The following is a 16,259-nucleotide window of genomic DNA, read 5'->3' as shown; positions in this document are numbered from 1 at the left end:
CCTACATGAGTTTTCTTACTATATGTCAACAATGTCCACTATTATCTCACTTTTTATTGCGTTTGTTGAATGTCGTTTATTCCTAACATTCACAGATTAGCAAGAAAATGCTGTTAAAGCTCTGAGATGTCATTTGCAGGAAGTAACCTTTTATTCACCATTATGTCGCCATTTATTTCTCAAAGGAGGCACGTTATTTTTCCATATATAAGAGAATCTTTAACTGTTCCAATAACATGTCAAATCATTTCTTCATCTGCTTGGATAGTGAGAAGCTTTAGCAATCGTCCAATATGACGACACTTGTTTGACAATCAGGATTTCACGTGTAACAGGGTTACATCTAAACCATGTGTAGCGATTGCGTGAGAGCACTGTGATTGGCTCAAATTGTGTGACACCAGGCTTCTTACATCACAGTGACCTAACCTCTTACGTGTTCACTTTGTTAATCTTACGGCTCTGTTCACACAAAGCTTCAATACTGAACTTTTTCCAGCAACAACTTCTTAAGCTGGCAAATTGATTTTCTCACAACGGGGCCTGCTCGCACATGACCTCTAAACAGAAAAAACGCGGTTAAAGTTACGAATTTGCTGCCTGTGTGCCTGCATGCTCCAGTAGCTTCACACTGTCACCACTTACAAAAAATCACAATCTACACATATTATATTCTCTGTGGAGCAGAGAAAGTGGCTCCTGTGTTTTTGTTTATGAACAAGGTAGGGAAATGGGTACAAGAACAGAGGGTGACGTGTCAGTCCCCGGTGGATCCAGGGATCAACGACAGCAGCAGATGGTGTGATTGTGCAGAAGGAGGGAGATATTTTCCACTTGTCTTGTTTTCCAAGGAAGAAGTCTAGGATGAGAGCCAAGTTTAAGCACCCTGTCACACAGGTTAAGGTGGCAGTGTATAGATATGTATAGAACATCCAGTTGTAGTCAAAGTTTTAAACCTCTTGACATATCAGTCATTTCCATTAATGCGATGGTTTGTCAAAAAACGAGTAAACCTTCATAATTGACTCACCCTTATTCATTTTAAACCTGTATGACTTTCAAACACGAAAGAAAATATTTTAAAGAATGTTGGCAACCAAAGGATATTGGGTGTTCATTGTATGAACATAACTTTTATTTTTAAATATCTTCTTTTGTGTTTCACAAAGTAATGAACAACATTCAGGTGAATAAATAAGGAAATAACTTTTTGGGGTTAACTATCCCTTAAAATATGTCTAGACAGGGAACATCCATACAGAAATGCATAGCTTGAATGCACTGGAAGTACTTTGTTACTTAATGTCCATAGACTAGGACAAAATGTAGCCACATGTGAAGATCATTACAATGCTTTCAATCATTTTACCAGAGTTGCTCAATCATTTATGTGCTATTTTCATAATCTCACACTGATCACACGTGATCAGATTACCCGACATCAGATGTAACTACAGACTAAAATAAAATTATTGATTTATTAATCATGTCACTAAAAATCTGTGTCCATATGACCTCGAGCCATCAGTGCCGGATGTTCCCTTCCCAGAATCCCTCAGGGCATGCCCATGTTCCAGCATCCTTCTCCTTATGGCCCGGCTCAGCCAAGGCCACCGGCAAGCCTGCTATAAAACAGTCCCGACTTGCCAGCAGCAGCTGGTCCGAGTCTGAATAGCAACATCGTGACAACATTTTAGACCATCCTGACAACGAGTTACCCTGCCACATCAAGACCAGTTGTCATTGCAATTGTCTACTGGCAGCTGGATCCTGCTGGTCTAAAAGTATATAATGCAGCGGACATCTGCTGTGCACGATTTCACCTTCCCGCGAATGCTTCGGCAGATATTATCTGATCTAATTTACTCACTGTTTTCCAAGAAGATTAGTCAACAGCGCAACAAGTTCAATTTACCCAGTAAACATGTTTCATAGGTCAATGTATGTCATGTGTAGATCAATGTAGACTCAATTTTACTACATGCTCCAAAATCAAAGGGAAACGCTGTTGACACAAGGTTCCCAAAGCAATTGTACTTTTTCAGTTTTGTGTTACTTAATGATTCTGTATTCTGTGTATGTTTTACAACCAAATGAAACAACACATACACAAAGCAAAGCCCTTGGCTTGTACAGATTATGCAAATTACAAACTGTGCGTATGTGCTTCCCTATTCACAATAAACCAATTCGCACATGGAATAACTTCCAAGCAACTGTTGGTGAATGAAGCTCAATGGGTTTATGGTATCAAAAATCAAATGCAGACAAAATCCACATATCAGAAAATTATGCAGTAAATGCAAACAAGAAATGTTCAAGGAAAAGCAGATAGCTTGATAGATTTAAAGCACCCAGAACGGTTGAAATTCTCTACTGATCAGGTCAGAGGGGGCAGTTAAGCGTCACTTCTAGCCCGGTTATGACTGACAGCACCAATAACACACAGAGTCAAGGCTCTGCCACAGACCATTACACCAAGGTTACTCATCTCTCGGTCCGGTTCCTTAGCCATAATTCATCACATTTCCCTTCAAATGGAGAAATCGTTTGAATATTGCCTCAGAAAGGTCCTTTTTCCCTCTTTTCTACGGCGTAGTAATGAGTCGTGACGCATTTATTCGGTTCCGGTTCTTTAATTCATTAGCCTGACCATTATTTGACGATTATCACAAAGTTAACATCAGAAACAAACCCCGTTCTTGATGACTTTTTAATGTTTTCCTTCTTATTTCCTGTCTTGTCAGTGATCAGTAGGTTTTTAGCCGTGAATTAAGGCATCATGCGGCGAAGGCCATCAGCAATTAGGATGACGTCTCGCTCAAAGCTATTCCCAACATCGTTTTATTTCTTCTCGCTTTTATTTTCCGAAGAACGCGACAGATATGACCTGTGTTTACTGTGTTATCGTTTTTAATGAATTACCGGTCCAACAGAAAGCGGGGAAAGTGTGAACTTCAAACGGACGCCATCCAATTAAGGTGCTTAGCCATCTGTCAAAACAGTCACTTCCCTGAGTGACATTCATATTTTAATGAGATTCTCTCGCCCAAATGCCGCATTATCCGTTAGGTATCATTACCGCTCACACCAACAACACCCCACCCCACCCTCCATCCGCTGTTTTTCTCCAATGCTAATTCTTTTACATAGCAATTCACTGATGCAACACCCTGGTAACTTGAATTTATCATAGCCGCATCGAGTTAAGCAGGGATTGTAACTGCTTTGTGTTACTTTGTGGTTGTTTCCGGGTTCAGTCCCATGGCTGTAAATCCACATGAAGGACAAAGACGCTCATGAAACCCTCACAAACAGACAGTCGCTGTGTTCCATCTAGTGAAAACATGAAGCTCAAGTGCAGTCAGAGGGGACATAGGCTCATCAATCCCATCAGGTTCTGGACCAGTGATTACATCTTTATGGATTTGATTAGGTGGCTTAATTAATTTGATGGAAGCCTGGCGAAATGTGTACGAAACACTCATTTATTCTCTCTAATAAACTAGCTTCACGAGTTCGCCTCACATATAATAACTACAGATGGGGGACAGATATTATGCGAATTTGGCATGCTGTCCCGGGGAGAGGGCTCCGAGCTCAGTGGTTCCTCCGAACTCTGAGCACCTGCCCCTTGTCCGGGGAGAGGGGTCCGGTGGGCTCAGGTCGTTCCCCCCTGTTATGCTGCGGTAAAATCGGCTGATGGAGAGGAGTTGGGGTGGAGGAGGGATGCTGCGAAAATGTAAAGAGAATGAGGGTAAGGCGTCTTGTCTGTTTGTAGAGGTCTTTCCTCCCGGGCTAAAAGATGACTAGTGAGATTGGTTATAGGAAGCCAGGCGGGTTAGTTATCTGCACGTACTCCTCCCGAACTTTGTTAATAAAGTATCATATGTGATAAACAAAATGTGATCTCTTCATGAGCGTTTCTATGCACTTATTAGCCTGAATCAAGGCTGACAGCATTGCCAAGGTTGAGGTGCGGGCCATAACACGTCAATGCAGAATGCATGTATACAAGGAACTGGTAAGTGAACACATAAAAATAAAAGAAATTGCATTTCACTTATACTATACCCACCAAGGATGGAGAATACGAATGTATAAAACATTTACAAAAAAACATCACTTTAGTTTTAATGTACGTAAATAAGGTGCAAACAAAAATACGCAAAAGGTATTTATGAAATCTAGTAGTAAAAACTTGCAATTTTGTGAAGAAAGTTTTAAAAATGACAGATACTTAATGATTTTACTTGAAAATGTTTTGAGTACTTCCCATCTCTAAAATTAACCTGATACTTCAGGAATTCGTAACTTTTTAAGAGGTCGCTAATTCGTTTCAACGCATTAGATGGAAGACTGAAGCTCCTCCCCTAACACCACCCCTAAACCTGATGTCACTGGCGTGATAACATATCATACTAAAACGTACAAAAACATAGTATGAATTCATAGGAATTGGCCGTCTCATTAAAAACTTACAAATTCCTGTGAGATTGTGTTGACTATACACTACAAGTTCACACTTCAACTGATGGTAAAAGTTATTTACTTACACATCTTCTAAAATGTATTAGTATTTAATGTTTGTATTCTGTCTGTTAAATGTAAACAATGTGAGACTAATTATCAAAAGGATTTGCAATGTTAACACTAGAAACTATTACTAGAGAAGATGAAAAGAAAAATCAAACATAGAGAGACTTGTTGGCCATCATCTTTTTGCCAGTTTCTCTTCCGATTCTGCCCAATTACCTAAAGCTAAATATAAATGCTGCTTAAATGTAATTTGAGTTCTACAGCTCAACTTTCCATTGTTAACACTTCCAGGCAAAGCCAGTAATATGTGTTCCAATTTCTTTCCCAGTCATGCACAAAAATAGCATTTTTGCACATGAGGTAATTTAAATAACAAATTACATGCATGTAAAAGTCCTACAGAGTTATGATACACACACGCATATAGAAGCAACAGTTGAAAATCTATTAATCCTGACGGGTTGAATGAGAAATATATGATCTGTCTTTTCAGACATCTGTGTTTGAACACTACTTAATTATATGAGTCTCTGGGTGAATTTGAAAAAACTCTCTCTTTCATTCTCTTCCAGTCCTTCAGTCTCCTCTCCACGGCTGCTGATGAACCATCTACAGACCAGCTTTATTCGCGGTGACACCTGGCACATCTGAAAATCAAACAACACCGTCTGCACTCTGTATCCAGGGCATTCAATTACCCGGTTGTTGTTAAAAAACAACAGCTCGTGTATAGCACTCTATAAACAACAAAATGGCATAAAAAAACACAAACAAAAGCCCAAACGCAAGCATGCACAGTGCACCCGCCATCATGACACAACACTCCAAAATGCAATGCACCTATTTCCCTACCACTCCTAGATGTGAGACTCGGGCTGAGTGGTGTTATTGCATTAATACTAGTAAGGTAAAGACACAGGTGATGTTATGCGGCACGCGTGACAAACACGAGCTGAGTGGAAAGCACACATGCTGAATGCAAAACTTGTCTCCTGTTGGATCGCGCACCACAAAACAACACTTGAGCTGAATGAGAAACAAGACTGACCTGTCGGGTCTAACACGCAGGGGGAATATATATTTAGCGAAAGAGATGAAAGGAAAAAAACAAAGAAAAGAAAGAAAGAAAGAGGGCTGTAGTGATTATATGACAAAATTATATTCTATAGAATCAGCAATAAGCTGTCAAACCAAATCTGAAGAAATGTGCATTGTTGGTTTGCAGTGATACGTTACAAACTTCAAATAAAATACATTTTAATAAATACAATTGAATAAAAAAATATTAAAATGGCTAAAATTACATTATCTTTTCAATGTCTGGGTGTAGACATAATAGAATAAAGATTTTCTCTTCACTTTATTATTGCTGTGTCTGTGATGACATATTGATTCATGCCGAAATGTTTTATTTTTGCTTTTATATTTTCATGATATTTTTTCCAATAGTAAAATTATTTAGATATTTTGTCTTGAATAAATGTGTCAAACAATAGTATCTTATAAGGCATCTCTCTTAAGGTAATAAACACATTTTGTCCTCACATACAGGTTTTTCTATAAACACACCCAAGTCCACAAACACACAAGGATATTTCTTAGTAAAAAGCAGGTAAACAGTGTTATCAAGAGCAGCTGTATTTGAAATGTGAAGGAGGGCTTCAACAAATGTGCCTAAACATTCTAGCAACGCTTAACTTCCAACGATCCAATCAGTTCTCGGTGGACGAAATCAAGTCAAACCCTACATTTTATTTCTCATTTCAGAACCGGTTTCACCTGGATATGCATCACAATACGGAAACAAAGACAATCGTTATACTTCCGTTTCACTTAATAATGATGTCATCATAATGGTCAAGATAACAGCTGATCTCAAAACAACTTAACACTAAAGTTCTTACCAATAATCTTCCTCCAACTTCAACACAAAATGTACTTCTGTGTCTTGAGAAATAGCTGTTAAGAAATAAGAAGCAAATTATCTCACAATTTATTCACACTTATGCCATCCCTTATACAGGACTTTTTTGTAAAAATATCGATCACATGTTGATAACATGCATAAACCAATGCGTTCTGAAGCATTTGAATTTCTTCTCGTCATCTGGTTTACCTTACATTTATAACGGAGGTGTGTGATTCACTGTGCTTTTAACATGTACAAAGTGATTTATATTTTTATAACAAAAGAAACTGAGTCAAAGTAAGTAAGTCAATTCTGCAATGGCATGAGGATGAGTAAATTGAGCTTTCATTTTCTAGTTTAAATTATTTAGTCCACCTCCGTCATGCCTTTCCTAAAACAACCTCAGCTCCTCCCCTTTAAGTTCCTGGCCCCGCCCTAAAATGTTCGGAAATATGTTTCTTGTTCTCTCTCAAAAGCCTTCCAGAAGACGTTACACCATCAGCCTTTGCCCAGTTTGAAAAAAGAAGAACTCTTGTTTTTATACCTGACCATGTCCTTCTTCTTATTAGGCATTAGTGTCTATTCCTCTGCCATGTATTGAACCTTGATGAGCCATGTTTATTCATAGACTAACCTTTTTAAATAATTCGGAGAGCTCTCCGACAAAGGCCTCCCTAGCATACTTAATACCTCATCTAGGTTTCATTATTCAGCGCTTATGCTCTGCCTGTCTCCCCACTTGAGATGCCGAGCATGAATTATGCCAAGACCCTCTCCTCCCTGCCTCCTACCCTCCCATCGCTTCCCACTACAAGCGTCTCCTCTTGCTCTCCATTCCACCCGTTCCCTCTCTACAGCCTTATCCCAGAGGACAGAGAGAGGCTTACTGATTACTGCAGTAATCTCACTATTCGCTACACTCTTTTCCTCCCTCTCCCTCTCTCTCTCTCTCTCTCTCTCTCTCTCTATCTGTCTCTCTCGCACACATCAGTTTCACTCTGCATTGTTGGAGTGACAAATAATGCTACATTTGTATGTGAAACCCAAAGCAGTTGCGAATAGAGTTATGTTAAAGCAATGCAAATCTAGGTTTTGACTTTCTCTAAAGAAAACAAGCAAGGTGATTGACGGGGCAAAATTCAAGGGTGTTGTGGATGGTTGCCAGGGTGTTGATATGTGGTTTTCATCACACTGCTATGCAGTTGCTAGGTTTGTACTTGGACATTTAAGTCGAAACTTTAACCTAAAGCACTACTGTTACTTTGCATTATGAGGATCTATTAGATTTGAAAAAATTCTCAATTTTAAGTACAACTAAAAAATCAAAAATATAGGCAAAAGGAAACACACAAAACAACTCATTAAAAGCAATTTAAAAAGTTTCCTTCCGAATACTTAGATTGTCAAATTCAATCTTTTTTGGAAATCGACTCATGTCATTTCATTCCTTTATAAATTACTTTGTTCTGATGAACACAGAGAAAGATGTTTGTGAGAATGTTACAATTTTCACTTCTGGTACATCATTGACTATACTCGGAAAAAAGATGCCCAAGAATTGTTTGTTTTAAATATACAATATTTTTTCCTACTATAGTAGTGGATGATTTCTCAACCTGAAAATTGCTAACATTCTTACAAATAATTGTAAACATAATAAAATTAAACAGAACAAAGAAATGTGTACAGGCATGAAACAACCTGAGGGTAAGCAAATGACAGAATTTTCAATTTTGGGTGAACTATCCCTTTTAAACCAGGTAAATACTTGTGTTAAAATTGCACTGGCTGCACTGATTTGAAGAATCCAGTCTAAATGCTTCACAGCTTTTTATTTTTTAAGCCAGTGGTTTCAAAAAAATGAAAATATTTGCATTATACTGTTCATCTTATTTATCCATTAGAGCATTTTCAGGAATTTGAAAATGTGATAATTGACCATTTATGGGTCCTTGAAACATCCTCCATTAGCATATTAATTTACGTCTGATTTCTCTGAATGACAATGACTATTCCTTCAAGAGTGGAGATGATTACCATAAACACCTTATTTCATCAGCGCAATATCTGAAATCCACGCTTGATGTTTCATTTGCTATCAGAGTAAATGAAATAATTAGAAACATGATTTTCTCAAACTAATTTTCACAAATGTGAGATATCTAGAGATGAAAAATAAGCCAATAAATATAATTATAAATGTACAATGTGATTTGCTAAGACATTGCTGCTGTCACGTGAACATTTTTGACACACATCGAGGCCTCTCGCAGCGTCTCGCCCTCCGTCCGGATAACTCGGGTTATTTGTTTCTTTTCCCTTTCATTCTTCCCAAAAATGTCACTTTCTTTCAGTGGAATATCAATCCCAAGTGAGGGGGGCTCACTTAATTTCTCCCTTTACTGCAGGGGGTGATGCTGCAACGCCTCTCCTCCATACATATTTTTTGGGGCCAAAAACTGCATAAAAACACTCACGCCAAATCGTGTTTGAACGCATGTTCACCCACACTGCTTTGCTCATTTGTCAACAACACTGGCGTCAATCCTCCTTATCCCTGTTACTGGGCTAAAAAATCAGATCTGAAAGGAAAATGACAGGGTGTTTCACTCGTATATCAGACTTTTTGGCTAGGAAATGTGACTTTTCACATGTGCTGAAGAAGCCACTTTAAAATTTTTATCTTGCCATATTGCATATAGTTTTGCTCGACTATGGTCAAACGTATCTTTGGCTAAAAAATGATAAGATACATTACAAGTTGTTCACAAAATAAACATCTTACTACACTGAAGCTATTTCAGAGATCTTATCAATTATCCACATACAGTAATAATGTTTTAAAACTAACACTGATTCATAATGCTCTGCTTATAGTAATGTTACGTTAAGTTATCAGATTTTGCTAAATAAATGTCAGTTTGATGAAATTTGACTTAATCCTACGTAGGAAAGTGTGCAGATAACCTGAATATAAAGTTGGACTTTCCAACACTAGTTTAATCAGAAATACGCACTGATCCAAAGTTAACTTCCGGTCTGTGTTTGGTAATAGCAATTTATTTTAGATTTAATTTCTATAAATATTTATTCAAATTATCATTTGTTATATTAATTTTAGGGCTGCACAATAAATCGAAAAATTAATCGGGATTACAATTACGGGTGAAACAATTATATAATTGCCAAAAGCCTCAATTACAGCTGTCCATTTGCGCTCATGTCTGTGCGTTTCGGCAGTGTGTTTGGACACTGGATACATTGGTGAATCAGAGAATTAATACGTTGACGTGTCCTTTAGCTATTTGTTTCAGATTTTTAATTGACAACATAGTTATTTACATAATTATTTGTTTTTTAAATATTATTTCATTGGATGTTTATAGAAAGAATGTGACATGCCGCTCTGTCACAGAAAGTTATAAAACATTTAAAATCTAAAAAGTAAAATCTATTAATCGAGTGTAATAATTGCAATTACAATGTCGAGGTGAACAATCGACAATTATGATTTGTATCATAATCGTGCAGCTGTTATTAATTGTAATAAAGTAAATTAAAACTACTCCACAGTTGAAGATTCTTTGCAGAGGTTAACCGGAAATTAAGTTTGGGCCACAAAACGTTTATGTTGTTGCTCCTGAAACCATATAAGAGAGAGAGAACATCCCACAACAACCTATTTGATTTTGCCCAATGTGCTACACCGCTGCTTGATGGATACAGCATGTTGTTACTAGGCAAGAAGAAAAACACAGTTTTGTAACAGCTAGAAGCATCGCAAGTTATTTAGTTTCTCCCCCACACCAGACTTCACAGCTGAACAGATAATCCCGCTAAAAAGTATCAGACTCCCAGATATTGACCAACGGCTTTGGCAAAGTCAGAAAACAGCAGAGGCACATCTCCACTGATGCCATAATTTGTCAGAATAATTTATTGAGTTTCCGCGGCTCTGCAAGGCGTTTTGATAAATGGTACAAGTCACGCCGAACTGTTATCAAAAGAGTGAGGGAGCGAGCGCAGGCTAGAACGAGTGGAAGAGAGACAGATAAGAGAGAAGGGGAGAGAGAGGAAGGGGTACAGGGAAGGGAAATTGCAGCAAACATTTTCATGCTATCATCCAATCTGTTCAGGGAGATGGGGAGATGACAGCTTTGAATCCGAGCAGGTGTCTTCTCTACCTTCCATTACCTTTGCTATGTATGAATTAGATTTATACAAAATCTCATAAAAAATCAACCCCCACATTTTTGCCTCTCTCTCTCCATATCCCTTTTTCACGTTATTTGCTATGCTGCTGAGATTGGATGTGTACTACAGAACAAGGCGTTAAATAGCCGAAACTCACTGTAGGGGCCGTATGAGGGCAGCTGGAGAAATGAAGGATGATTTACAGAGGAACGCTGGGGCCCGAAGCACCGGCAGGCTACTGACTAAATAAACCGTTCGCTATAGAGCGAATAAGCCCAATACATCGCTAAACATATGACAGGAGCACATTCACAAACTCACCGATCGCCCCAGACACGAACGCATACCCTCGTTCTCGCTCCAGGTGAAATTCAGTTCATAAATCCTCCAAACTCTTTACACTTTTTGAAACCACACTCAGGCAAGTTTAAACTCTCTCATATTTTCTGCTCTGAATGGATTAGGCTGTTTGACATCAATAGAGCGAAAAGATCTTTCTATTTGGATAAATACAATTCTCTGTCCATTCCTTTCAATCTTGGTCTATCGTTTTCTGATTTCTCCTTTATCTTGCCTTCGGACATGATCGAGCCTGTGAATTTGGTCTAGGGAATATCAATGCTTTCTCGACTGAATGAGGGAAGGCTTCAGACATGGACTAGAGCTGGTTTAGGGTTTATCTCCCTCGGGGCCTAACTTGGACAAAGTGTTTTATTGGTTAAGTGTATTACATGCTGTCTGCTGAGAAGGACAGTCTACAAACCAGACGCTACATGCGTAACAATTCTTGACAAATTAATAAAAAAAAGTAAAGCCCCATTTGGAGTCTGAGGTTACGTTTACGGTACATGACAGCCATTTATTTAAGTCTAGTTTGTAATTTTTGAAGGCGCTGTTGACAGAAATCCAATATAATACACATACCTTTGTTATCAGAGGTGTATACAGACCTTACATAATGAAGTGTTATATTTACTTTCTTAGAATGAGCTATTTCTATCTACATATAGAGCGGGTCCCCTTGCATGGAGTTCGCCATGTTGCTTCTACAGTAGCCCTTAACGGACAAACTGCTCTACACAGAGACGTTTTGTAAATACGTTTTCTCTTTGAGCAAAGAGGCAAAAAAGTGACAACATCTTTGTCCATGTCAGTCACAATAGTGCTTCGAAAAAGGAAGGGGAGGGGTGGAGTGTTGGTTGCAATTCACAACCTCACCGCTAGATGCTGCAAAATTCCATACATTGGACCTTTAAAAAATCAAGCAGTTCAGAAACTGCAATCATAATTCTAAATGTATAAATATTACAAATATGAGAGTTGTAAAACAGTATTAAACAGTATAAAAAAGTTTAACAGAAATTCTGGATTCTTTAGTGCACAAAACTAGACTGCAAAATTCTCACAGATTGAGTTGACCAGCTTCCCCTGACCTATTGAATGTTATTACGGAGATGTTTTCATCTCATCTGATTTAATCTTTAATCTCTTTCTTTTATTATTTTACATTCAGTCCTCGATGAAGGACGGAAAATGTGTTTAAAAGAAGACAAGAAGACAACATGCCCCTACCACCACCACCATTGGGAACATCTCTGAACTTTTCAGAAATGAAAAAGAATAACAATTTGTGTTTCTTTCATTTCATTAACTAACTGATGGGCTTTCAGCCACACTAAGAATAACAGGAAATGCACCCACACTTCTCACTTGCTCCCTGAGCGTCTAAAAAGACGGAAAATAAGAACTTTCAAAGAACATATAGTTTTTGAAGTATGTTTTCAAGATGCAACCCTTCAGAGCTTTGTGACTGAAAGATGTTGCAAAAATCATCAAGTTTGACAGCTCACACATGTTTCAAGATTCTTTTAAAACATTTAACTATGTTTGTCAATATATTTCCCGCACATATGTTAAATTCTCATCATATCAATACCAGTTACTGGAGCGGTTACAGTATGTAAGCTTGTAATGGCTGTTCATAGAAAACAGCTTCAAGAAAAGCATGGCCACTAGTTAGAGTCATTCAAATGTATTCAATACAACTCTGAAGGGAAGACCACTAAGAGCGTACACACCACAACGCATTATACAAGCAACCCAACTAATGGATATTAATGGGCAATTAACCATACACAAATTGCCACCAATGGAAAATAATTTGCATAGAGCTGCCTCATTTGAGATTATTAAACATTACGAGATGTCATCCATTATTAGTGTGGAGTGCTGTGAATTTCCCATCACTTATAAAAGTGCTGGTAAACACTTAAAAGTACTAAAAGTGAGATGTAAGAGATGTAAAAGCAAATGTACAGCAGAAATGCAAGCGCTCAGGTCATTGTGAAGTAAATAAATAAACAAACACTTGCATTAGCCTCCACTCAGACCTCTTATTAAATCTTCTGAAATAAACTACTGTAAAAATGCATATATTTTAAGTCAACAAATGAATGCCAAATTAAACCAAATCGTTTCTCATCTACAGGTAAACGTTCACCTCAAAATTTGGATTGTTTCAACTCGTGGTTAGGTAAAATTGCCATCCATAGTAAGAGCTTTGAAGGGTTAAAGGGTGTATGGAACCGGTGACCATCAGTTGTACCCTTCGAAATCCTTCATTCTGAAGGGACTATGAAGTGGCCAGTTCTGAGCACTTTGGTTTGGAACAACCCTTCAGTATGGGGGCCATGATTGTTGTCAGGGCGATATATCCCAGTTGGAACGCAGTATGTTGAAAGTAGTATTCAAAAGTATTCAGCATTAATAAATTGTATAAGTGATGCATGACAAAATTAACAAATGTAAGTATACAGTAAACATAAAATACGTAATAATGAATGAATAAATACCTTAATGGAAAGAAGAGCTGTATTTTGATGTGTTTGACAGTAATTGGCCAAAATGTTGTCTAGGCAACGATGGCCACTTCCGCTTCCTGTAAATTTGTCCCAGTGTGTGCAGTCTCGTTTGCAATGCACTCAAAAGTACAAAAACAGTACCCACTATTAGGGCATATTATAAGTAGGCAAATTGGAACGCAGGGCCTTTGTCTCAATCAGCTTCCTTCTTTAGTAGTCAAGGCACTTATATGTACCGTTACTTGTTTTACTCGAAAATAAAAGAACCTGCATAAGGCTATTGCAGTTTTTAGAACAGCAAGACCCACCAACCATAGTGATATTTTCTAATCAAACAAGAAAAAGAAATCACTGCAGTGAACACACTAGATTATATACAAACTGTTCACAACCAAGTGTGTATTTGGAACAGAAGCCAACAAGTAATTAATTTGGAAGAAAAATGACCATGGCAATTCTTCATGCTAGTTTAGAAAAAATTCAATGTGTAAAAGCAGAATAATAATGTCAGTTAATACACACAAAAGAATCACATTACAACCAGTCAAATTGTAGATGTAAGACACGTTGCATTTTAATCCTCATGCACATTAGAAGTAGCACAGTAGTTAGTGCCAGTAATTTAAAGCGCTATCTCAGAAAGTAATTGTTAGCTGTGTAAACAGTTTTGATGGCCGGGCAGCCGAGGAACGGAACGGGTGATTGCGTATTGATCAGAAGAATGTGTGCACTGCAGTCTGCGTAAAGGTAAAGGGAGTGGGGGGGGGGGGGCTTCCTCCCACAAGGTGACATAGGTCAGAGACTCGAGCTGCATCCCAGCAATAGTTCAGGCGAGAATGGCAAACAGAAACCATCCCTGAGATGATGAAGAGGTTAAATGGGGTTTTGTGGATTTGGAGAAGGTTTTATTCCATCCCTGTAAGCGAATCGATGTGGATCTTTGTAAACAAAATTCTGCCTTTGACTTCTCCGAACTCTCAAGAGAAATTGTTAATAGTTATGTAGATATTTTACGCCGGACTACAAGTGTGTCAAATGCTAAACGCAGAAACCGGCAACAGATGTCAATACCAATTTGACCTTTTTGAGAGCAGAAGCTGAGGTTTTAATTGAACTGTAAATATGACTGCCACCCAAGGTGTGAAAAACACAAATAGAGAAGCAATGCAGTGCTTCGCGGAGTTCAGACATGAATAATAACTGTAAAACACGATTTTAATGAAAAAAACAAATAATAAACAACATTGGTTAAAGTGATAATCATCAAAGCAATTCCACAATGTGTCAGTTTGTCTATAATACATTGCGGAAAAAAGTGCGAAAATATGCTGGTGTCCAGCTGGCAGCATCTTGGAAAAAAAAGTGATGGTAAATCGGTTGACTTTGATGAACACTACTTCGTAACTCCATTTCACCTATTTTTACTTTTTTATTTACTTAATTTACACCTTTATTGACGCATCATTTACTACTCACCCTATTTAAAGCCCAGTTACAAATTATCAACCGTGGTTCCTAGGGCAACAGCGCATACCGCGCGACATCTGTCAAGATTTTGCAGAGGCGTAAGCAAGTCTTTCCTGGAGTTTAATTATCAAGCAACAGCTTCTGAACAAACACTCAGACCATCAGCTGGAGACTAATAAACACTCGGACTGAATGCATTAAACATTACCACAACGTCCCTGGGTACAGGGGTGTGGATGGAGCGAGGGACTGTGTGAGTGTGAAAGAGAGAGAGAGAGAGAAAGATGAAACGGGGATGGAGAGAACGAGCATCCTTACCGGGTTTCGACACTCACTGCTGAGTTGACAGAGGATGAGCAGAGTGTAATGACAAATGAGTGAAGAGATCACAGCATGAGGTCCAAATGAGAAACAGGAAGAGAGAGAGAGAGAGAGAGAGAGAGAGAGAGAGAAAAAGGAGAGAGAGAGGTTCTTTCTGGTGCTCTGTAAATAGATAAGATTCGGCGGCTGTCAGTGTTCCTGCGTATTCATCACTATAATGTCTACCTTGGGGTTGGTTAAATGTTCCAAGGAAACATCAAGGTCATTCCGTCGGCTAAATAATGTAATAAACTTAGCAAATGCCTGATTTGTGCGTTTCTTAATGTGCTGGAAATGACAGAGACACCAAGCCGAGCTCATTGTGGTGAGCGATCTAATAAGCCTCTCTATCTAGTAAATAAGGTTAATGCATTTTGTTGGATCATTTACTTTCTGTGCTTTAAATGCCCTCTGATAAATCTCTCCGTGCAACACAGGATGCTGTGTTCCTGCTCTGTTTCTACTCTTCCGCGCACGGCTCATTAGTTATAGAGAAACGTGCAAGGTTAGACGAAGTATTTGCAAAATAGGAAATAAAATAGCCCTAGTTTGGACTGCGGACAAATTGAATTACCAGCTCGAACGTCGAACTCGAATTTCGAGCACTTAATTTAAGATGCCTCACATGAACTTAATACCCAAACTCTCTGACCTTCGCAAAGCGAATGAGGCAAGCCATCATAATGAAATGTAGAAGCAGCGCCTTTCTGCAAGAGTGACAGGTGCAGGAAATTACATCATCAAACACTGCCACCTGTCAGTTGATTGCCTGGCCTGTTCTGAACTCAATTGACCTCTGAAAGTTTTATAACACAGAACAACCATGATGATTTAGTCATAGCCTGCCTTATAAATTAACAGGGAAAGTGATGTTTAAACTATTCATAGGCCACAACTTACATATCTGCTTTTTAAATGGCAGAAATACA

Source organism: Triplophysa dalaica, chromosome 21, assembly GCF_015846415.1.
Source record: "Triplophysa dalaica isolate WHDGS20190420 chromosome 21, ASM1584641v1, whole genome shotgun sequence".
Taxonomy (NCBI): Eukaryota; Metazoa; Chordata; class Actinopteri; order Cypriniformes; family Nemacheilidae; genus Triplophysa; species Triplophysa dalaica.
The sequence above is the reverse complement of the archived record's forward strand: the minus strand, read 5'-3'. Positions refer to the sequence as shown.